Here is a 26,237-nt window from a genome sequence, read left to right as displayed (position 1 = left end):
ATTGTAACTACCTTAAGAATCAAGATGAGTTCCGTAATGTTCGTGCGGAAGAATCACCTCAGATAATTCTTTACTTAGAGGTGCCATTCGTCGCACAGCTCTGTTGAATGCACTGCGGCCTGGAGCGTTCGTCATGATGAAAAGAGCGTCAAGGTTATTCTTCAAGAAATGGTGAATCCCGATTTCAATTACTTTCTGGTATCTGGGATTTTCGTCGGGTCCTCTATCGACGCTAAACACAACGATAGGCTTAACCATAATAGTTGAGGATCTCTGGTAATGGAGTCGAATTCTTTGATATCCAAGAGCCGCAGAAAGTCTAAGCCATGAGCGAAGGCGGTCGAGGATGTGTTTTTTCCAGATTGAACAATAATGTAGGTAGGTCCTTAATTAGTAGCAGCATCTGTTTTTTCGAGACTATCTTTTTTGATCGTAATTCCAGCGTATACAGATGGTATAAGCTTGTGTTTAGCAGCCACAACCCAGTCGTGGTCAGGGATAGTTACCCGGTACTCCAAATGCATCAACAACGGCGCTTGTTTTTTGACTGCTGTAATTCCAATTGGCACTCTAGCCTTGTTGTCTTGGCTAATGAAACACACTTTATCTGGCCCTAAAATAGAACAAACTTCTTCCACATATTTTATAGTTGAACTGCAAAAGAGTCCGTCAACTTTTTTTAAATGAGATTGGTTCTGAGGACTGATCAATCTAACAGGGACTGTTTTGACGTGCCTTTTGCCTTCTAATGTTCCGTAACTTCTCGGAAGTAGACGAGTATAGAGGGCGCAATTGCTAATTGCAAATCCAATTTTTTTCATCTCGGATGTTAATTCGTCGAGAGTTTTAATGCTCAAAATAATAAAGAAATATATTTGGACGTAATTAACTGATTTACAGAAAACGAGATTTACTTCGTAAATTATATTCAAATCAAATCTTGAAAATAGTTGTTAACGTTTCAAGGATATTTACAATAGTGCAATTCTAACAAATACAATATTAACAAACATTAACGGATGAACCATGGAGAGCAATATCCATAATTGCCTTCAAAAGAAGAGGTTGATCTACATCTAATGATGGTTAACCAGGTTTCTTTCTGATTTTTAGTTTTTCTTTGATTTTTGGATGCTCCAAGCAGATTTCCTCCATTCTACCTTTTTTCAGTTCTCTAGTTTTCTTCTGTTGAGCTTGATCATACTTTTTTTTGGCCAGTTCTTTACATAGATGAGCTAGTTTCTTCTTTTCCTTTTTCAAATCATCTTCTTCAGCTTCAATAATGAATCCACATCTCTTTCTAGACTTCAGTCCAGCAACTTTACAATTTAAAGCTGCGATCTCAGAATTGAGTCGATCTTAAGCCACTGTTCTTGCATTTTTTTGATTTTTCGTTGTCAACATACTCAAAGCTAATGCACTTTGTTGATCATCAATAACAGATCGCTCATTGGTGGGCTCAACAAACTGTGAGGAAGTCTTGTCAAATTCAAGTGGAGTATACGTGGGCACAGACTGTTTTGGAGTATTGGCCCAAAATGATAATTGCTTGCTCTTGAACTTCATTGCCTTTTCATTAAATAAATTGATTAAATACATTACTCTTGATTCAAGATCCTTATGCACCAGTTTCTCTTCTTTTAATGAATTCCATATACTATGGATTTCTTTCTGGATATTAGCCTTTTTTTATCGGGATGAGCATTTCCATACGAGATCATCAATAAGTTAAGTAATGCGGTTTTATCCATATCTAAATATCGATTTATTAGTATTGTTTAATTCACAATCAGAATAATGATTTTGCTCATCGTTAGCGCAAGTTTTTTAAAAAAGTTTCTTCAACCCGCTTGGGAGAAATTAGCGTTTTCGAATTTTCAATAGACTTCATGTGTTTGCATTCAATAGACTTTATGTGTTTGCATCACGTTTTACAATTAACTTGAGAGCAATTAGAGTTTCGTATTTGAAATAACAACAACTTAATTTCAAAAAATAACAAATTTATGAGTTTACTTTTATGAGTTTACTTTGAACCGCATTTTATAATCCGCTAAGGAGCGAATAACGATTGTGAACTTTATATACAAAGAGTTAATATTTCTAACATAATTTGATTCGCAGTCAAATGGTAATATATATTAATAAAACGATAGTAATTTTTATTTTACGTTAGTAGTTGTTATTTATTTAATGTCTCTGGGAAACTTATTATATTAATTTATAATATTATATTATAAATAATTTAATAAAATATAATATGAATTTCCCCGCATTTAATATTAATTTCCTAGTAGATGTTAATACCGTTAAAATTTGCTCATTAAAACTAAAAAAACAATTTAAATGGACATCATTTTGTCCTCAACACCCCCCTCCCCATTGTCAATTAGTGTCAAACTTTCCAGCACTCCCTTCCCCCCTATATTTACTGACATCATTTATCGATGACCCCATAGTTGTAAAACATATTTTGCCGCAAAATATTTTATGGGAGTAAAAATCTCATAAGGGATGGTCCATAAAGGTCGTCATAAGGCGCTATAATACAAAAAAAATCTCTGCGCACGAGAGCCAAAATTCTTCTACTTCTTGCCATTAGTTAAATTTAGCGTGACGTTCTTTATGGATGACCCCTAATGGGAGCAAAAATTTAATATAAGATTTTTACTGTGGAGTGAAAACTTCATATGCGATTGTTACTGGGGAGTAAAAACTTAATATGAGATTTTTACTTAAGAATAAAAAAAAACGTGGGAGTAAAAATCTTATACTACAGCGGTATAAAGCATTTACCCCTAAGGGGTCGTCCATAAAGTACGTAAACTTTTTTTCAAACACCCCCCTCCTTCCCCGCATTTTGCAATACGTTTTTTTGAGTATCCTCCACCTCCCTAAAAGTACCTACGCTTTTAACTTATTTATCTAACATTTTATGATATTTTTCTTAATTTAGTGTTTCCTTTTTTTTATAATTGACCCACTGCCCTCCCTACTCATACGCGCCATTTGAAGACCGCCTCTTACCCTCCGAGCGTACGTACTTTATGGACAATCCCTAAGAGCAAGCAATTGCTTATGAGTAAAAGCAAAACTTTATTCACGTATTTATATATATATATATATACTTATATAAACTATATAATACAAATACAAAATAATAAATACAAAAAGCTAAAATACAATAATAAAAAGAAAAAAGATAAGTAGAAGACCTTAAAGTATTTTTAGTGTAAATATTTTAACTAGACACTCAATAAATCATATACAATATAAAGTATTCATTCGTTCTGCGCACTATGTCTATTACCACTTATCATTGGCAAACTAATATCAAAAACAAAATGCCCTAAACGTTTCTTTTCAATTCCAAATAATTGGTTAATTTTGTCAACCAATATTATTGAAAATTTACGAGAAGTATGCAAGCAAGATTGTGGTATTTAAAATCACACAACTGTCAGAACTAGGGATGGCAATCCCGGGATCCCGAAATCCCGGGATTACAGACAAATTCATGATCCCGAAATCCCGGGATTAGTCTCTAAAATTTCCCGGGATTTCGGGATTGTAATAAACAATAAATAAAAACAAAAAGTGATTAAACTTTATTTATTTATTTAAAATGTCTAAATTTTCGCTATAAAATTTGTTGAGCTGCTTATTCTCCATGCAATGTTTTCCTTTTATTTTTTAAATTCTTAACGTTGGCGTGATAGTCACAAGTTCTTTAACATTAAAAGTTATCAAATACGGAAGGTATATTAAATAAAGTTTATTTATTAATTCGAAGTATAATTGTTTTCACATAAGTTCATTTTGAATTATAAATAAAGATAATTAGTCAATAAATAGCTTAAAATATAACTTTTTTTTTTCAATAAGATAGAAATTAGCCTAATATCCTAACAGCGTAGTTGACTAACTACGCTGTTGAATTCAGCGTAGTTAGTCAACTACGCTGAATTCAACAGCAAAAATCTATATGGAAATATTTTTTAAAAGGAGCAGATGAAACAGCCTTATGCAAAATAATTACATGCAAAAAAATATTAAAAATTTCTGGTGGTTCAACGAAAGGTCTTCATACCCATTTACTTTCCATACATAAAATTAAATTAACATCGCAGGAATCAAGTTTATCCACGATACCTTCAACTTCAAAAGAATTATTAGAACCGAAAAATAAAAAACCGAAAATCACAAGTTATTTTCCAACAACATCGAAAAAAGATGAATGCCTACCTGAAGTATTTGCCCGTATGGCAGCAAAAGATGGTATATCATTTAATACAATATGCAACTCTTCTGATATACGAGCTGTGTTAGTTGCACGAGGCTTTAAAAATGTCCCAAAATCACGAAACACTATTCGAAAAATGGTGTTAGACTACTATGAACAGGTTAAAAAACTAGTTATAAAGGAAATAATTGATCAAATATCAAGAGGCTTCAAGTTTTCCTTAACGCTTGATGAGTGGACTTCTTTTGGAAACTTCAGATACATGAATGTGAACGTACACGAGTTGAAAAGTTATTGGAATTTAGGTTTGATTCGCATTTTAGGATCTATGCCAGCAGAAAAGTGCGTTTCACTTCTAAACGCACTTTTCTGCTCGAGACTCAACATTTTAAAATAAAACTTGAGGACGATATCATTGGTATTACCACGGATGGTGCAAGCGTCATGAAGAAACTTGGAAAAATTATAGAAAGTGATCAACAACTATGCTTTGCCCACGCTCTACGCTGGCAGTAATATCAGTTCTTTATAAAAATGACCCCAATTACTTGAAAATCGATGAAATTTTAGATGATGAGCACACTACCTTTGCAAGTTTAGAGAACCACAGTGATGAAGAAAAAGATAATGATTGTATTAATGACTATGCTTCTGAAGAGGAAGATTGTATTTAAGATTTAAATAATTCATTTTTGTTTAATCAAACCTCTGAGGTTACTTTTAAACACCAAGTTTTTGGACCTGTTATAAGAAAGGACAGGAAAATTGTAAAAATCTTTAAGAGGTCCTCAACCAAAAATGAAAATTATTTACAAAAGTACGTAAATATTGAGTTTGGAAAGGTCATCCATTTGATTATGGATTGTAAAACCCGATGGAGTAGCTTATTGCTTATGCTTGAAAGATTTGACAAATTAAAATATTGTGTTAAAAAGGCATTTCTAGATTTAGAATTGGATTCCAAAATTGACGATTCAATTAAGATGGACGAAAATGAATATAAAATTGTATCTGATTTAGTAGCACTTTTGACTCCTGTTAAAGCCACTGTGGAAGCACTTTGTCGACGAGACGCAACTTTAATTACAGCTGACATTGCATTAGAGTTTATGTTGACCAAAATAAAACAACAAAAATGTTATTTATAGTTTAAATTACTTTACTTCATCAGTTAAATTAATTATATAATAGTGTTTGATAATTAAAAGTTCTTCGCAGGCTTTATCTTCTATGATTGTAAGTTTTTCATTCAATCCCGGGATTTCCCGGGATTTCCCGGGGACAAATTTGTAATCCCGAAATCCCGGGATTGAGAATTTCCGTGATTTTTGCCATCCCTAGTCAGAACAAAAGAAACATCAAAAAACTTGTCAGACAACTCAAATATTAATTTCAACAACATTATCACGATCAACATCATCGTCATCAACTTTGCCAATAAACCTTTCAGATATATTTAAATTGGATTCAGCAAGTGTTATACCAAGGAATATTGAAGATACTGCTCTACATATAATAAAACAAAAAATATCTCAAATTACATCCAATGTAATTGAATTTCTGAAAGGTGGGCCAAGTGTAAGACTATTTTTACTAAAACAGAAAATTGTCAAATTACTATAACAAAACAAAAAATACGAAAATTTAAAATAAGGAAACGTGTAGTATGATTTTGAAGAGTTTAAATAAACTACGCAACATTTTAGCCCTTATGCTTCATATCAACACCAAGAGCCTACAAAGAAAGTTAAGATGTATGTTTACGCACAATTCGCTGATAATTACAGATAAAACATAATATGAGCAAAACATGTGGAGAAAGCATAAGTCTTACAATTAAGCAAACTGCAACTCTTTTGAAATCCTTCAATGAAAATTAAAGAGAATGCATTCTGAGCAAATCAAATATTTCAAAAGCCAAAATATCTGCTGAAAAAAATGATCAGTTTAAAAGCAAACATGAGCAGTATTTATGTTAAAATAAAAATATTATCTAGGTACACAATATTGCAATTATTATGTATATAAAAAAAGATTATTATTTATTATTTACAATTATTATATATAAAATCTTCAAAAAACAGACTTAACACTTTAAATAGTTATTAATGATAAAAAAAACATCATTTGATTGGTGGTTGAAACATCATTTGATTGGTGGTTGAAAAATCATTTGATTGGTGGTTGAAAAATCATTTGATTGGTGGTTGAAAAATCATTTGATTGGTGGTTGAAAAATCATTTGATTGGTGGTTGAAAAATCATTTGATTGGTGGTTGAAAAATCATTTGATTGGTGGTTGAAAAATCATTTGATTGGTGGTTGAAAACCAACAATCGAAATTGGATTTAACAATACTGATATACACAAGGAAACTATTAAACTTCAAGGTACTCTTCTCAAAGTTTGGAATTTGTCACAAGCAAAGTTTAGAATTTGTCATAAGCTTATCAACTCCTGCAATCAGTTCAATAAAGATAATAAACAGGACCTTGGTATGACATCAGAGGCAATTGTACGGGTAGGATGGGGGTATGAAGGGGGAGGCTTTGTTTCCTTATTAAAGTAGTTTAATAAGGAAACAAAACCTCCCCTATTACACTATTTTTCAATGTCTCCCCTAGTACACTATTTTTCAATAAAACTTTCTAACATTATTTATTTGCATTAGATGCATGCAATAAACCAAAAATAAGTGAAATATTATTTCGGGAAGGATGCCTGTTTGAGTTTTTAAAAAATTATCAATGTTTTTCTATATTTCCAACTTAAAATTGAACTTTAGACAAGTTAATCATAGACAATATAAAATATTTAAATCAAACTTTTGGTTTATTGCATGAAACAATGTATTATGTGTGTTGTGTGAAAATACCAGCTCAAAAACTATAATAGAACCAAAGTTACCACATTTCCAAATTCTATTAAATTCAGAAAAAAAGCCATCTGAGAAAATAAGGAAAACGTAAAACATTTTGTAAAAAGAGCTATTGTAAGATATTACTTTTTAAAGCTTTTCAATTCTAGACATAATAAAATCAATTTAAAAGGTGTTTTGATAATGGAAATTTATACAACATCTACATTATTTGTAATTTTATATAAAAAAACTGTATGTATAACTAAAAATGAGAAAACAGCATATCCAGAATAAAAAAACTAAATAAAATAAAAACAACATCTTTAAAATTAACTTCAAAATAATTATGCTTTATAGGTTTTTCCTTCATTTTGCTTTTTTTATCATCTTTTTGTTTTTTTTGTCCTCTAATTTGACGATGACAGAAAATTTTTCACTTCACTATGTTTTTTTGAATTTTTAATCCTTTTGGTATTGATTTTATCATACCCAAGATTGGTATAAAATCCTGGAATAATATTTAGTCTTTCATACAAATTAATAACAGCTTTAGCTCCAATGTTAAAGTTAGATACAGCATCATAGATGCCCAAAGAAAGTTGTTGTAAACCAACAAATATTGATTTCGGCAAACGTTCCCTAAACCATATAATTAAATAACTCATTTTGATTTTGTGTTTTTCCATGTAAGCTCTTGTCAAGAAGTGAATTACATGTCAACTCATTTATAACTTTTCTAACTCGTAATGCAATATTTGTTGGCAAGCCAGGACAATGCCAAAACTTGTCAACTTTACTCGCTACAGCTCTTTGATACCCGCACCAACTATTTTTTCGGTCGGACAATTAACATGAAGATTGTTAATTTTATTAGATGCCATATGTCAAAAATCACTTATAATTCCTTTGTTCATGGCTATTTGCATGGCTCAGATTAATAATATAAGATTAACTTTTAAGAAAAAGGTGTTGTAGATAAGTGGAAAAGAGAAAAAAAAAATGTTGCTATGAACGTTGCTAAGAAGATTATTTTATACCATGATCAAATAATCAAGAAATAAACATACTTATGTGTTTTTTTTGAAAGTTTTAATTCAGAATCAGATTCCTCGTTAATTTTTACACTTGAAATATGAATAACCAAAAACTTCAATAAAAATTATTTTTTAGCAATTTTGATAGAGGTGAGCTCCCTTAATCATACAATTTGATTAGTAACAGTAATTTATTGATAGGTAACAGTGGCGTAGCGAGGAATTTTGTGCCCGGAGCCAAAAATAAATACTGCGCCCATTTATTCGCATAAGGTAGCTTTTCTTGTAAGTTTTAGATCCGGTGCTAGTAAGTCTTGTGTTTTGCAGTAGCATATAACATGTTTTATATATATATATATATATATATATATATATATATATATATATATATATATATATATATATATATAATATATATATATATATATATATATATATATATATAATATATAAATATATAAATATATATATATATATATATATTAACTGTGTAAACAAAAGAAAACACAATGTTATGCTATACTGTAATTATTTTTTTCTTGTATATTTACAAATACAAATACTGAGAATCACGCTGTATTTTCAGATATTGAGGTATCTACAAAACAATCTAACATATGATTATGCGAAGCTACCGTACTTGCATGATATTTATTGATCTACAAATTAATGAAAAAATACTGTTTAAGACGTACTATTTAAGTTGTAGGTCACCGCTGAAATGACTAAGACCTAACGCATTTTCTCTTTTCAGTGATGCAAAATTGTCAATAACTTTATCAAAGTTAATTTTGGAAGACATTTTATGTTCTACAGATAAAATGACCAAATTAGATTAGCGTTCTTGTCTCATCGTTAGCTTTTTATCAATTCAGCTTAAAATAGCTTTTTATCAATTTTAGCTTTTAGAAGCTCCTTTTACAGCTATTGTTGAAAAAATTCTGATGGCCACAAAAAGATTAGTTGCACTTTCTTGGAAGTGCCAGTTGAGAAATCCAAGACAAGACTTCTAAAGCACTAAAAAATTTTAACTCTTGCGGATCTATCTTGGTGTTTGTTTGGAACACTGTCATATAACGTCGAAGAGGATTCACTACAAATAACATTTCCGATGGATTTAGCTCATGCTAAGTTTTGCACATATGCTCAATCTGGCGTTTGATGAACTCATTATTTTCACCACTCAGTCATACTGCAGTTTTTAAGAACGAAAAACTTTTCTCAAGTTCTTGCAAATTAGATGAGCGGTTCACAATTTCTGCTTGAAGCCTATCCATATCTTCGTACTGTTCTCGTCTAACTTCATCAACGATACTTAAGCCAGCATCTCTTTTTATACTTTTTAAGATATTAAATTTTTCTGATAAGACGTTATTTAGATTTAACAAAAATTTTTTGTCGAGATTTTTCAGTAACATTTTCGACAAGTTCATAATTATCTTGAGTTAAATTTTTATATAAATAGTTTTGGATATCTTTTCCTAATTTTAATTGATAAAAAAAGTGTTGTAGAGTAGTTTTTAATACATATTAGTAATTGAAAACGGTACCTTTTAGTTATGTCTTTTCCTCTTTTGTTATTTATTGGACATACAACTCGTAGCAATTTGGTATTAATTTATGGTTTATACATTTTTGAAGAAAGATATATTGATTCTTCAGTTTTGACATTTTTTTTAACTTTATGTAATTTTTTTGTTTCTTTATAAAGCTCAGCTCCGTATTTAGCAGTGAAATAAATTTTGAATGAAGACATCTTTTATGAGAGTTGAATTAACTTACTATATAAACATTAATGAATACGAGTGCTCTCGATACTAATTTTTTTATTAAATCTAAGAAATTTAATTTTTACTGTTAATTTCATTAGATCTTTAGACAAACTTTTAGAGATATATCACTTAACATTTTATTAAAATTTGAGAATCCTTTTAAGTTTACTTTGACATATAAAATGTCATAAGATCACATTGAATTGTTATTTGCTTGAATTCATTTTTATTAACATTCATTAACATTTCAATGATAATCCATATATATATGTCAGTTAAAATCTGCTTTAAAAAGAATTTTATTGAGAAACTCTATTATAGGATCAAAATTTAGCAACTGTCGTACTTTTGACCAAAGGTCTTCTGGATAAATTTTTTTATTAAAGTGGAGTAAAAGGAGAGATCTTCTTTTTGAACAAAATAAAATATCTAGTGAGTATTCGAACTATATTAAAGTTCTTGCTGGAAGTGACGGATCTTGAAATTTTTTGTGGGGGACGGGGTATGTTAAAATATTTTTGTATCACATTTGCATCTCCTAAAAAAAAAGGTTCTCCATTTCTAGGATATTTTAGGACTTTCAGATTCTAGTATGGGGAATGCATACCCACATCTCCCTGAATCCGTCACTGCTTGCTGGTTTCCTTTTATCAGCCTCTTCTTCTGTTTATAAGGAAAAACACTTGGTTTTATAGTAAGATTTTTTGTTAGAGAATTTCATAGTAAAAATGTCTGACGTGTGCAAATAGTTTGATTTCTTAACAGGCTTTGTACATAGATCATCAACATATTTTGCAGTTCACCGATGAAAAGTTTTATAACTTGTATACTTGACAAAGCATGATTGAATTATTACAACAGTTCAATAAGTTTGTTTTATTTAAAGGTTTATAAAAAATATGCAATACTATTTTTATTTTGTGTCAAAAAAGAAAATAACTCCTTTATAAGATAGTTTCTTTCATTCTTGAAAATTCCATATAATTAAAGTTTTTATATTAAAAACCTACCTTAATAATAAAAAACATATACCTCATCCTTTATACCAACATTATCTTTTACCTTTTTCCATAATTATTTATATATTTTTTTACAACAATAACTCAAAGTTTTCCTACAAAATACTTTTAAGTTATAGTTGTAAAAGTAAAAAAAGATGCGTATATCCAAACTAAAACTCCTTATGTACTAATGCTTTAAAAAACAGTTTACAAATAAATTAATAAACTTGTTTATTTATATACAAATATAACGTAATCACCAGTTACCGGTTTACAAGCTTAAAAAAACTGCTTCAGTTTTTTCAACGGAATTTTCGCGAAGTTAGACATTAAGTTAAATATATATCATTCAATTGGGTTTCTTTAATGTTACGTAAGTATAAAAAATGTTGTGCCCATAACTGCGTTTTTTACAAAAAAACGACACTCAAATAATAAAATAATCTTGTCTAACAATAAAGCAATCATGACAACAATAAAGTGGATCCCAATATTATCACCAAAATTTTTTTAGGAAAACAGGTTACAAGACAGTCTTTAAATCTAGTGCAAATCTTAGATTTTTGCTAACCTTGCGCAACAAAACAAAATTACCATCAAATAGCTACCCCATAGTATACCTAATAGAATGCATACAAAAATACTTCGGCGAAACAAAAATGAAAATAGAAACAAGAATAAAACACCACCAAAAAAACGTATTTGAAGAAAAATGGGAACAATCTGCAATTGGGCATCATAAATTTAAATGTCCATGCAATATAAAAAGGGATCAAGTAAAAACGTTTAAAAATTTGAAAAAGTTTGAGAATCAATTGAAATTCAGTTTAACAAATGCGGACCTAAGAACGGAGGTATGAAATTAGGTAATGGTCAATATGTAAAAACGCAATTCTGGACGCCATGTTTTTTATGCTTAAGTAACAGAAGTTTAAAGTTCGCAAACTTTAAAAAAGCCATTAAAAAGTGAAGTAACCAATTGTTTGTAATTTAATATAATAAATAGTTGGTAATCAAAGCTGAATATGCTAGTATCAAAAATATTTTTTTTTTTTAATTTTTTTTTTTTATACTGTTATTTAGGTGCCCCAAGAAGACCTAACGCTCTTGTCACAGAGCACCGCGGAAGTGCATTTAACCATAGAGTTCACGCCTCCTTCCCAGTGAAAAAAAAAAACCGCGTCCCACATGGGTTCCGCGTGGGTTCCGTGTGGGATTGATGGGATTTATGTGGGACGGATTTTCCCATGTGGTATCCGTATGGAAATTTGTCACCTTAAACCCATGTGGGTAATCCCACATGGGTTACATGTGGGAACCATATGGTATTTACACACATGGGAAATCCCACGTGGGTTTCCTGTGGGATTTGCATGGGAATTAATTTAAAAGCTGGAAACTAAATAAAAAAGTTTAAATCGACATTACATTGCGTTACGTTTATATTGTGTGAAAATATTTTATATTAATAAAGAGAATGGCAAGCAAGTATGTAAGTACCACGAATAATTTTTATCTTTCTTTTTAGAAATAAGATTAAGATTTGTGCAAATAGACGTATTATTAGGATAATATAATAGTTATTTGAATATAGATCTTGAGTAAATTATTTGCAAACAATTAACTGATGCAAGTTGAAAGGATGTCAAAAACCAATCTTGCATGCATGGGACACTGCAGTGTCCCACAAAGAAATGCAGGTTTGAAAGTCAAAGAATTCCCAATTTTCTTTATTAAAAAAAGAAAAAAATAGGATAGAGATGGGTTTCTGTAACTTTTTTTATGCTCCAAAACTTTTAACTTCAGATATAATAAGGTCCTTAAGACTTAAGGGACTTACGAACTACATTGAGGAACAAAAACAGGATATTTACAGAAACTTTTCAATTTTTAATCTGGAGTACCACAGTGTTATTGAGAATAAAGCCTCTGGGTCCAGTTTTCAAAGTAATATGATCTAAGTAATGTTTAAATAAAATAATATGCTTTAAAATGCATATAGTTATACATATAACTCCTGATAGTTAACTATATGTATAACTAGTTATACATATAATTATTATTAATATATAAAATATACATAAACTTATTTTTTAAGGTTATGCTTGAACAAATAAGTACCAATTAATTCAAATTCAAGATTTAGTTAAAGTTCAAGTTAATGTTCTTATTTATTCATTGTTTTTGTTAATTTTATATTTATTTGTTCAAATTTAACAGTTAGTACTATATTTTACTACAGTAAGAATGTTTATCATTGTTGAACGTGATTTTATTAGTAACTTAATTTTATTTTCAACATATTTTGACAACACCCTTTATATTTTGAATGATGACAGCTTTACTTTTCTATTGATGTTAAATTTATTACGTTTCAATAACTCAGATTGAATCTTAACTGAATTATTGTAAGCTTTGTAAGGGTTTGTTGTATATCAAATGGTGTTGTAAATAAAGTAAAATTAATATATATATATATATATATATATATATATATATATAAATATATATATATATATATATATATATAATATGTCAAAAAAGTCTATCACCCCCTGTTGAGTTTTCAATAAAAACAAAGTTTTATATGCTTAAATTTAGATTTTTTACCTCAATTTTATTTTTTTATATTGAATTTATATCAAAAAACATTTTTATAACAAGAAATTAATATTCTTATACTTAAAACAAAAATTATCCACTAAATTAGAAAAAGTCAAAAAAGTGTATCACCCCCTAATCATTTTTTAACTTTTCTGTTGTTTAAATTAGTAAAATTGCAGAAAATAAGTCAAAAACAATCAAATTTGATTGATAGAAGTTTTTCTAACTAATTTTTTAGCAAAGTTTGTTTTCTTTTTAGGTTCTTAATAAGAAAATTATGGCGAAAAGATATGAAATTCAGGATTTAGTAAAAAAACTGATCCTGGGACACTATAAAAGTGGAAAAGGATATAAAACTATTTCTAAAATAGTCCATGTTAAGCCTATTAGTGTAAGAAATATCATTAGAAATTATAAAAAAATAGGTACTGTTAAAAATTTGCCAAGAAAAAGACGCCCAGCTAAGACTACCCAACGCATTGATAGAGAAATTATTCGAAAAGTTGAACAAGATCGAGGATTATCTGCACCAAAGCTTGCGAAAGATTTACAAACAGATCATGGTATAATTGTAGATCCTCAAACTGTTCGCAATCGCTTGAAAAATCAAGGTTTTGTAGGTAGAGTTGCTCTAAAAAAGCTTTTTTTGAGTAAAAAGAATGGAAAGAAAAGATTGGCTTGGGCTAAGAAACACTCAAATTGGACTATTGACCAATGGCAAAGAGTTTTATGGCCCGATGAAAAAAAAATTTGTTTGTTTGGTTCTGATGGTATCATAAGCAAATGGAGAAAAAATGGTGAACACCAAAATCCTAAATGTATGAGACCAACTGTCAAGCATGGGGGAGGTGACATTAAGCTTTATTATAAAATTTCAATATAATATATACTTCTAACTTATTTTTTCCTCTTATCATAGGTCAAATGATGGTTTGGGGCTCTTTTGCTTGGGGTGGTGTTGGCGAACTCAAATTCATTGATGGAATAATGACAAAAGAGGTTTATACTGACATTCTGAAGCGAAAACTGCGATCAAGCGCCAGAAGTGCTGGCTTATCTCGTAATTTTATCTTTCAACAGGATCGAGATTCTAAACACACATCAAAGTTAGCTACTGAGTGGTTAAAGAAAAACAGTATTAAGATGTTAGATTGGGTTCCTCAGTCACCAGACCTAAATCCAATTGAAAATTTATGGAATCTTTTTAAAATTAAAGTAGCTGATCAAAAACCATCCAGTTTGTCGCAATTAAATGCAATTCTCATTGAGGAGTGGGAAAAGTTTGACACACGATGGCTTAAAAACTTAGTAAATTCAATGCCTAAAAGATGTCTTGCAGTCATCAAGGCAAAAGGCGCACAAAGAGACTATTAATTTTATATTAGCAAAATAATTATTTAAAGGGTGATACACTTTTTTGACTTACACTTTTTCTAATTTAGTGGATAATTTTTGTTTTAAGTATAAGAACATTAATTTCTTGTAATAAAAATGCTTTTTGATATAAATTCAATATTTAAAAAAAAAAAATCGGGTCAAAAATCTATATTTAAGCATATAAAAATTTGTTTTTATTGAAAAACCATCAGGGGGTGATAGACTTTTTTGACATACTGTATATATATATATATATATATAATATATATATATATATATATATATAATATATATATATATATATATATATATATATATATATATATATATATATATATATATATATATATATATATATATATATATATATATATATATATATATATATATATATATATATATATATATATATATATATATATATATATATATATATGAATGAATATAACATTAAAACAATAAAATTGATACAAAATTTCACTTTAAAACGAATACCATTAACATTGTAATGATAATAGCATTAGGAAACTAGTATTTATGTATTATTATTACTATAAAATACTATAAAAATATATGTAATACTATAAACAAATAGTTTTTTAATTCATTTTATAAAATGGAGACTGACAACTGATAATTAATGGAAATAAATACAAATTATAAAAATCATGTATTATTACTAAATACTATATAAATGCTAGTCTACAAAGTTAAAAACTAATTTAGAGCATTGTTATTAGTTCTTTTACGATTCGCACTTCCACTTCTGTCTCTCAAATTTATAAAATAGGTGGTCAAAGCTTGCTCAATAGGTAGGTTCTCAGCATAACAATGCTTTTTTCTTACACTTTCTAAAGAGAAATATGGCAAATTGATTACTTATTTTACTTAAATTGTAGGGTCATCTATGCATAATGATGTCAGATGATGACCCGGTTTATTGAACAACTTCACCCTTTATCAAACTCAGTCAATTTTTTGCCATCTCCCATTGAAAATGATGTCAGTTTTTGTTATCGTATTATGATGGTATATCTGAATTGTTAATATAATATAAAAAATGCATATACCATCAATTTTTTTCTGGTTCAATTATACATTTATTCTCAACAGTACTAAAAGTAAAAAAAAAAAACTTAAATTGTTCTTTCAGATAAGCAAGCTAATTTCTGAATTTAAATTGTTTTTCCTTTGATCCTCTACAGTTTTAAGCAACAAAAGCAAGAAGTTTTTAGACCACATTGTTGGTTTAAATACCTCTAAAACCTGCTCATAGCTAGCATAAATTGTTTTACTTTTTTTTAAAATAAAATATTTTACTTTTTTTTTTAATTCAATTTTTTAATTGACATTATTTTGGTCTCAGCATCCCCTCCCCATTGTCAATTATTGTTAAACTCACACTGCCCCTCTATCTACTGGCATCATTTATGGATGATCCCATAGCCTAAACACATAATTCAGTTAAAATTCAATCTGAGTTATTGAAACGTAGTAAATTTAACATCAATAGAAAAGTAAAGCTGTCATCATTTAAAATGTAAAGGGTGTTGTCAAAATATGTTGATAGTAAAATTAAGTTACTAATAAAATCACGTTCAACAATGATAAATATTCTTGCTGTGGTAAGAATTAGTACTAGTTAACAAATTTGAACAAATAAATTTAAAATAGTAAAAAAACAATGAACAAATAACTTGAACTTGAACTAAATCTTGAATTTGAATTAATTGGTTCTAATTTGTTCAAGCATAACCTTAAAAAATAAGCTTATATAATAAATTTTATGTATAACTAGTTATACATATAGTTAACTATCAGGAGTTATATGTATAACTGCATGCATTTTAAAGCATTTTATTTAATTTATATATTACTTTAGATCATATTATTTTGAATACTGGACCCAGAGACTTTATTCCCAATTACACTGTGGTACTCCAGATTAAAAGTTTCTGTAAATATCCTGTTTTTGTTCCTCAATGTACTTCGTTAGTCCCTTAAGTTTTATGAACCTTATTATATATAAAGTTAAAAGTTTTGGAGCCTAAAAAAAGTTACAGAAACCTCCCTATCTCTACCCTATTTTAATTTTTTTTTTAATAAAGAAAATTTGACTTTCAAACCTGCATTTCTTTGTGGGACACTGCAGTGTCCCATACATGCATGCTTGGTTTTTGACAACATTAGAACTTGCATCAGTCAATTGTTTGCAGATAATATACTCAAGAACTATATTCAAATATCATATGAACATGTTAGAGAATGTTCATATGATATTTGAACATCACAAATTTAATAATATTGTTGTGATATGTTATATAAATAATTCCATAATAGATTATGATATGAAGATAAGATAGGATATGAAGGCAATGATCAAAGAATAAATTTACTTATAGAAATTTAGATGTTTGTTTATTAGTTTCAGAATATTATGTGTGACCGCGGCCTTCTATAATAACAAGCCTTGACATCGCGCAACAAAGTTGTTAAACTGAAGGCCAATTCCTAATACTATGTTTACATTTTCATCTATTAACATTAGACGAAAGTTTGTGTTCGCGCTTTTTTAATAAATCTTTAAAATTTGATTGGTTTATAAATTAGATAGCCCAACATCAAGACGATAACGCTGAAAGGTTCAAGGCGTTAACATTGTAAGGTAATAATATTGTCAAACTAACGATAAGTTTTTTTAATAATTAAAATGCCTTAAAAATGCCTTTAAAATGCTGTTTATCTCTTTGCAAGTCGAACTATCTCAACTACAACAAAAATATCAATACTCAACTACGACAAAAATATCAATTTATAAATTCCCGAAGAATCTAGAGGAGAGAAAAAGATGTAGTGAAGCTATCCCAAGAACTGGTTTTATTGTTACAGACTATACAGCATTATGTCAGCTGCATTGGCCAAATGAAGCACCTTTTGAAAGCAAATATGGGAAGCAACGACCTTTAAACCCACCATCTGTTTTTAAAATATTCCGCCTAGTTGTTTAGCCACACCAGCAAGTAAAGTTAGAAAAAATGTAACTTCAAGCGGTTTTCGAAACATTTTACCAGATGAGTTAAATGATTTTCTAAAAGAGAATGAACTTATATTTGACGATATTCAATCTTTGTTAAGTGATAATAACGATGTTATTGTTTTCCAGCTTAATAAAAAAAGTTTGCACATACAATCAAAAATGTACAAACTTGGTGTTCCATTTTTTATTTTAGTAATTTTCAATGATTATTCATTTGTAGCTAACCATAATGGCACAATTTGTAATATTTCATATTTAGCTGTAAACAAATTAAAGTTAATAAAAACAAAATCAGCTTTATTTGAAGCAGTTAGATTTTTGAAAAATAAAGAAAGTTCGCTTCAGTCAAATATTCTATTCGAACACCTTAATGCTATGAGAAAAGTTAATGTTGGTGAAGTTTTATATACTTCAGATATTATATGTAGAGCATATGAGTATTTTGCTATGCGACGAAGTTTATATGAATGTTTGTGTATTGACTACAAGTTGCCAAGTATAAGGACTTTAACCCTGTTGAGATATATTGATAAAACTTTTTTTTTTGCTTGAATCAACTTTTGTTGGTGTTTTTTATTGTTGGTGATTTTTATTGTTACCATTTTTAGAAAAAAAAAATTAAAAATACAGTTATCTTTCTAATATATAGATATATACTTTGTTATGGTTCTGCTTGTTATTGATACTATTTAATATTACATAAATATTCTTAATGAAATTTGAAATACGAAAAGCATGAGTATCTTTTAACAATTTTTTGGTTTTCTTTTTATATTTCCGTCTTTACTAGAGATTATTATTAGAAAACATAGACTGCCATTACACCCTACCTAATATAAAAATATATCAATATAAGTAAAAGTGAAAGTTTAATCGGCATTTTGCGCGATGTCAAGGCCTGTTATTATAGAAGTCTACATCATTGAAAAAGTAGGTTTTTACATTTTTGTTTTTGTTTTTTTGTTTAACTACTTATCCTTATTGATCACTTTTTTTCAGGATTCTCCTCAGGGGTTCAAGCTCATTACGCATAATATGTGTTCAATTACGCATAATACGTTAGTCATTGTAAGTAATAAATTAGGAAATAATTATTTGTGAAATATTGTAGTCATTAATGACTTCAAACTGGCTAATAATTAAAATTGCTCTACTAATAAGGTTCCTTATTAAAATTGCTCTCTCTCTCTCACTCTCTCTCTCTCTCTCTCTCTCCCTCCCTCTCTCTCTCTCTCTCTCTCTATATATATATATATTTATATTTATATTTATATATATATTTATATATATATATATATATATATATATATATATATATATATATATATATATATATATATATATCTTTATATATATTTGTATTTATATATTTTTTTTTTTAGAAAATGTTTGAAGAAAGTTAGAAGATACTAAAAACTTTGGTATTATACAAGCCGAAGCGATTTAATTAATTCAATTGACAAAAAACGGCGTGTAAATCGCAAAAGAAAAAATAATATTTTTTAATATTCGTTTTGGATGTATTGATTAATAGCATTTTTAAATAAATTCATTTTGCAACACGTTTTTTAATTTTATAAAATTTCGTCATAATAGTTTAAGGTAAATCCCACATAGGTTATAGGTGGAAAAAATCACATGTAAAAGATCAAAAATGCTACACGTTTTGAATACCAAATGGGATAAAGTAGCAAATACCAGATTAAGTTAAGCCTCTCTGAAAGCTTCGATGATTAATTTTAAATTACCATTTGAGTAATTTTTAAATTAAAAGAATTTTAAAACTTATCATAGAAGCATTCCGACTTTCATTTGTCTAGTATTGACTACTTTTATACCATTTGGATTAAAATATGTGGCATTTAAGATCTATACCATGTAGTATTTTCCACCTATATCCCATGTAGGATTTACCACATAAAACCCATGTGGGATTTACCATATGAAACCCACATGGGACAAAATAATAATCCCCATATGGGTTACATATGGTAAAAACCCACGCGTATCCCATATGGGATTTACCATATGGAATCCATGTGGGATTTACCATATGAAACCCACATGGGACAAAATAATAATCCCCACATGGGTTACATGTGGAAAAAATCCACGCGTATCCCATGTGCGCTTTTTCACTGGGTTCCTTACCGTGACGCGAAAATATGTCCAATGCTCGTTTCGAGCCTGGATCTCTTGCTTATAAAGCAAGCACTCTAACCACTGCGCCACGGCCCCACTTAATATATAAAAATATAGTCAAAAGTTGTTAGATTTAATGAAAAAATTAGTATTGAGAGAATTCGTAATTATTGATTTTCATAAATTAAATTAATTAAAAATTATTAATTTAAAAATAGGAGCCGTGGCGCAGTGGTTAGAGTTCTGGCTTAGAACCCAGATGTTCCAGGTTCGGTGTCAGTTGTAGCCCAACAAGCAACATAGGTACGGAAGGAGGCGTGAACTTTTTGTTAAATGCTCTCCCGCGGTGTTCTGTGGTAAGTCCGTAAGGACTTGTGGGAGCACCTAAAATAACTACAAAAAAAAAAAATTAAAATTCCGATATTCAAAGGAGGGGATGCTACTAAAGTAAATAACTATCGCCTTATCTCTGTTCTTTCTGTATTTTCAAAAATTTTAGAGAGAATCTTATGTAAAAAAATCAACACTCATTTTTCTGTAAATAATATTTTATTTAATAATCAATATGGTTTCAAAATAAATAACTCCACCGAACATGCAATACTTCAGTTTACACGTAGTATTAACGAGCCGTGTAATAAATCTGAATATACATTAGGATTTTTATTGATTTATCAAAAGATTTTGATACCATTGACCATCAAATTTTTATTAAAAAGCTTGAATTGTATGGAATCACAGGAGTTGTTTTAAAATGGGCAAAGAGTTATTTAAATAATCGTGCTCAATAAGTACACATTGACAATAAATCACCAAAAACGTTACTAAACATTACTTGTGGCGTGCCACAAGGTTCTATACTCGGACCTTTTCTTTTTATTTTTAACTTTTATTTTAGGTGCCCCAAAAAGTCCATACGGTCTTATCACAGAGCACTTGAAAGCACACAGAGCACTTGAAGAGCATTTGAAAGGAAGTTTACGCCTCCTTCCTTACCGATGTATTAAAATTGTCCAGAGGTGGCGTTGAACCACGGATCTCTTGCTTCTGAGGCAAGCGCGCTAACCACTGCGCTACGGCCGCTTTTTCTTATAGATGTCAACGATCTCCAAGAAGCATCCAGCGTGAGGATAATAATGTTTGCCGACGACACAAATTTATTTTTATCTTACAGCAACATTACTATATTATTTGAAATTATGAACTTAGAACTTAAAAAGATTTCTGACTGGTTCAAATTAAATAAACTTTCAGTAAATATTGACAAATCTAACTAGGCTCTATTACACCCACTTTCAAAAAAAAAATATATTACCATACGAAATGCCATCTATATTTATTGATAATATTCAAGTAAAAAGATTAAAAATTACTCAGTTTTTAGCAATATATATTGATGAAAATCTTGCATGGAGACAGCATATCAAAAATTTAAGCGACAAAATTTTAAAAAGTATTGGAATATTATACAAATCAAAAAGCTATTTAAACATGCGCACTTTAATTCAACTATATTATTCACTTATTCACTGCCATATTAACTATGAAAATATTGCGTGGGGCAGTAGTAACAAAAGTAAACTAGAACCTCTTTCTTGTCATCAGAAACATATACCACGTTTAGTTAATACTTGTGATCGAAGAACTCATTCAAACCCTCTCTTAAGAAAAATGAATGTTTTAAACATATATCAACTTAACGTATATAATATTCTTTATTTTATGTACAAATGTAAAACGAAATTATTTCCGTCTTTTTTCCATAGTTTATTTATAACATAACAAAAAAACGATAACGATCTACGAAATGATGCTTTTTTGATGCAACCATTTTCGAAAATTCATCATTGTAAATTTTACATATCATTTCCTGGACCGTATCTTTGTAAAAAAATAACTCAAATAACTTTGTCTCAAATAATTTTGATTTTTTTCTTTTGAATGGAATTACATATCTTTTAAAAAAAAGTTGAAAGAAGTAGTTTTTAAACCTTTTGAAATTATTTTTATCTGTTATTTTTATATCGGTTTAAATGATTTTTAATCTATGATTTTAATTGTATGATTTGTAATTCTATTATTTACGATCTGCAAGCCTATATTGCTATATTGCCTATATTGTCAAATTATCTTTAAGAAATTTTTTTGTGAAGTTTTTATTTTTTTGCAAATTTTTTTATTGAAATCTTTTTATTCTTTTATTATTGCAAAACACTTTTTTATTTAAAATATTTAACATGCAACAACTTCTTGTTACAGCGGTACTCGACTACGAGACCATACGGTCTTGTACGAGTTTCCAAGTTCTTTTTTTATATATACACGTGTATATATTAAATATCTTCACTTGTAATTGTTGATATTCTTTTATTTAAGTTTGTAAATTTTATGAGATATTTACGTAATGTTTTAAAATGTAAGAAAATAGATTCAACTCTCAAACAAGATGTCGTCATTTAATATATATATATATTTTTATATATACATACATACATACATACATAAATACATACATACATACATACATACATACATACATACATACATACATACATACATACATACATACATACATACATACATACATACATACATACATACATACATACATACATACATACATACATACATACATACATACATACATACATACATACATACATACATACATACATACATACATACATACATACATACATACATACATACATACATACATACATACATACATACATACATACATACATATAGGGCTGTAAATCCTGGCTCGTGTTCGTGAACGTCTCGGTGATCGGCTCGACAAGAGCTCGTTCATGTTCGGCTCGAATGGTAAACGAGCCGGGCTTGAACAAAAAATTAGGCTCGTTTATTAAACGAGCCGAGCTTCAACATCATAGGCTCGTTCATACAGGCTCGATTAAAGCTCGAATATATATATATATATATATATATATATATATATATATATATATATATATATATATATATATATATATATATATATATATGTAATAAATAAAATGGTGATATTATATATATTAGTATATAATAAAAATATAGTGTTAGTGTAACCATATGAGATATGACCCATATAACTCTTATTACGCTAAATAATTGATTAATATAAACAATTTAATTACGTGAGGCTGCTATTGACTATTTTCATTTGCCAACAGGCCCAATATGTTTTAGACCACTTTTAATGGATTTAAGAGTGTACAAATTATGCAAAACAGAAAAGTAAATATATGAAACTTTTTTTTCAAACTCTTTTCACAATGATTTTGTTGAAGGAGCCATTTTTGAACTTCTAGAGAGGTATTTTTTCAAGTTGCACAACTAAATGTTTCTAAACTAAACGAGCTTTAAACTAACAGGTTACAATAATTATTTCGAGTTTTAAACCAGTCGAGCTCGAGCAACATGTAAAACGAGCCGAGCCCAAACAATACTAATCCTTAACGAGCCGAGCTCGAACAAAGAATCTCATGTTCGAAACGAGCTCGAGCCGAACCTGAACACTCTTAATATGTAAACGAGCCAGGCCGAGCCCTGGTAAGCGTGGCTCGATTTACAGGCCTACATACATAAATACATACATACATACATACATACATACATACATACATACATACATACACACATACATACATACATACATACATACATACATACATACATACATACATACATACATACATACATACATACATACATACATACATACATACATACATACATACATACATACATACATACATACATACATACATACATACATACATACATACATACATACATACATACATACATACATACATACATACATACATACATACATACATACATACATACATACATACATACATACATACATACATACATACATACATACATACATACATACATACATACATACATACATACATACATACATACATACATACATACATACATACATACATACATACATACATACATACATACATACATACATACATACATACATACATACATACATACATACATACATACATACATACATACATACATACATACATACATACATACATACATACATACATACATACATACGTACATATTTATATAATAATTGAAAATCTTTTTATAAATTATTACTTAATATAAAAATTTTAAAATTAGCTGATAATTGAAAAAACTGTACTTTAATATAATATGGATTATTCAAATATATTAGTCAGATAATATCACAAAAAATATTAGAGGAAAATTGGGTAGCCCCGGGCACTAAAAGAAAAAATAGATTTTACATATGTACCAATATAAAACAAAGTATCAAACAACTTTTTTAAAAGTATAAACATTTATCTATTAAATTAGAAACAAAAAAATAGTTGTTGATTACCTTAATAATATACAAAATATAAAAGAAAACATGTTAGAATAAAGAAATGTTTCAAAATTGGAGGGTAGGGAAAGTAGTGGAAAACAATATCTTGCACTCCCAGCCAATCGCTTTGACATGTTATGATAGATATTTTGTATATGTCATATTTTCACTCAAATAGTGTTTTTATAGTATTTAAAACCACATAGCTTCTTTAGTTTAAGCTGCACATCAATTATTCGGAGTTACCCGCCGTCCGGGGCTACCCGACTTTTCCCAAGAGATGTTTTTAAATGGTGTTTATTTAGAAACTAAATAAATATTTAAATGTTTCAGATATTTTAGTTATGTGAATTGGTTTCTAAATGTAATTTTTGCGTGCATATTTATAATGATAAGATGATGGAAGAATGATCATTAATAGATAAAAACATTCTAAATCAAAATAAATACAATTATGCAACGACAACAATAAAGGATAAGTTTTTCGGTCTTCCTTGCCTTTCATCAATATATATATATATATATAATTTTAAATAATATTATTTAACTTGGTTTAATAAAATTATGAGAATTTAATTAAAAAAGTTCTAAAAAAATTGTTGATAATTAGTTATATTATTAAACAAAAAATATTGTTTTTTTTTTTTTTTTCAGTCGATCCAATAATTAAAATATCTTTTATCAGAAAAATCTTTGTTCACATTAGTTGATATAAATTTACTATTTTATTTTTTCACCTAAACGAAAACATACAGTAATAGTTTGAATCCCATAAATTCATTTATAAATCTTTTTTTTATTTGTATCGAATTGATTGCAATTCGAATTGCCAATTCAATAGTAAAAAAAACATGGCCCATAATTAACAACATCATCGGAAAAGACTAAAATATTGCTTCTTCACTGCGTAAGAGAATTAATATTGAAAACACCGATATATTCTGTCAAAACCTAATCTCAAAAGAGTTCAACAAGTACTTCACAAATGTTGGACCTAAACTTGCTAACAAAATATTGGCAACATCAGAATCATTTAAAATCTAAAACCTTTAAATAACAAAATATTATATGATAATGAATTAAGTTATAAAGAACTTGAAACAGCGTACTCTTCTTTAAAAAAAAAAAAAAACCCCAGGGTATGATGAAATCTCTAGTAATATAGTGATTTTTAACAAAACTAGCTTAAGCAAACCTTTGTTTCATATACTGAAACTTTCATTAAATTTTGGTATTTTCCCTGCTCTTAAAATAGCTAAAATAATCCCAATTTACAAATTCACTGATTATTCTTACATTACAAACTATAGACCTATATCATTACTTTCTGTATTCTCAAAATTGTTTGAACGCCTAATTTATAATAGGATATTCGAGTATCTCACTATAAACAATTTATTTTACCCAAAACAATTCGGGTTCCAGAAAAATCCCTTAACTGAACATGCATTATTGAAATAGTCAACCATATAACTAATGGTTTTAACAATAACAAATATACTCTAGGAGTATCTATAGATCTATCTAAAGCATTCGATACAGTTGACCATTGCATTCTCTTAGAAAAAATTAAGCATTACGATATAAATAATACAACATATTCCCGGGTTAAAAGTTATCTTACAAATAGAAAGCAATATGTTCATAATGAACAATCCGGAACATTAAATATCGTATGCGGAGTTTCGCAGGGATTAATCCTTGGTCCGCTCCTATTCCTTATCTATGTTAATGACTTTTGTAATGCATCATTAAAACTAAATTCAATAATGTTTGCAGATGATACAAGTCTATT

General features: G+C 28.6%; 1 protein-coding gene and 1 long non-coding RNA gene across 2 annotated transcripts in view; one reads left to right on the top strand and one right to left on the bottom strand.

The window, feature by feature from the left end:
- The window catches only part of LOC136077670 (uncharacterized), a 50,318-nt gene that overhangs the window by 7,200 nt on the left and 16,881 nt on the right, over window positions 1-26,237 (bottom strand). The window lies entirely within an intron of this gene.
- On the top strand, window positions 12,087-19,488 carry LOC136077993 (uncharacterized). Its single transcript, XR_010637431.1, has 3 exons — window positions 12,087-12,402; window positions 18,928-18,996; window positions 19,311-19,488. It is a non-coding gene; the product is annotated as an uncharacterized LOC136077993 (long non-coding RNA).

The sequence above is a fragment of the Hydra vulgaris genome, chromosome 03 (genome assembly GCF_038396675.1).
Source record: "Hydra vulgaris chromosome 03, alternate assembly HydraT2T_AEP".
In the NCBI taxonomy this organism is placed as follows: domain Eukaryota; kingdom Metazoa; phylum Cnidaria; class Hydrozoa; order Anthoathecata; family Hydridae; genus Hydra; species Hydra vulgaris.
Note: the sequence above shows the minus strand (reverse complement) of the source record. Positions and strands in the feature narration are given on the sequence as shown.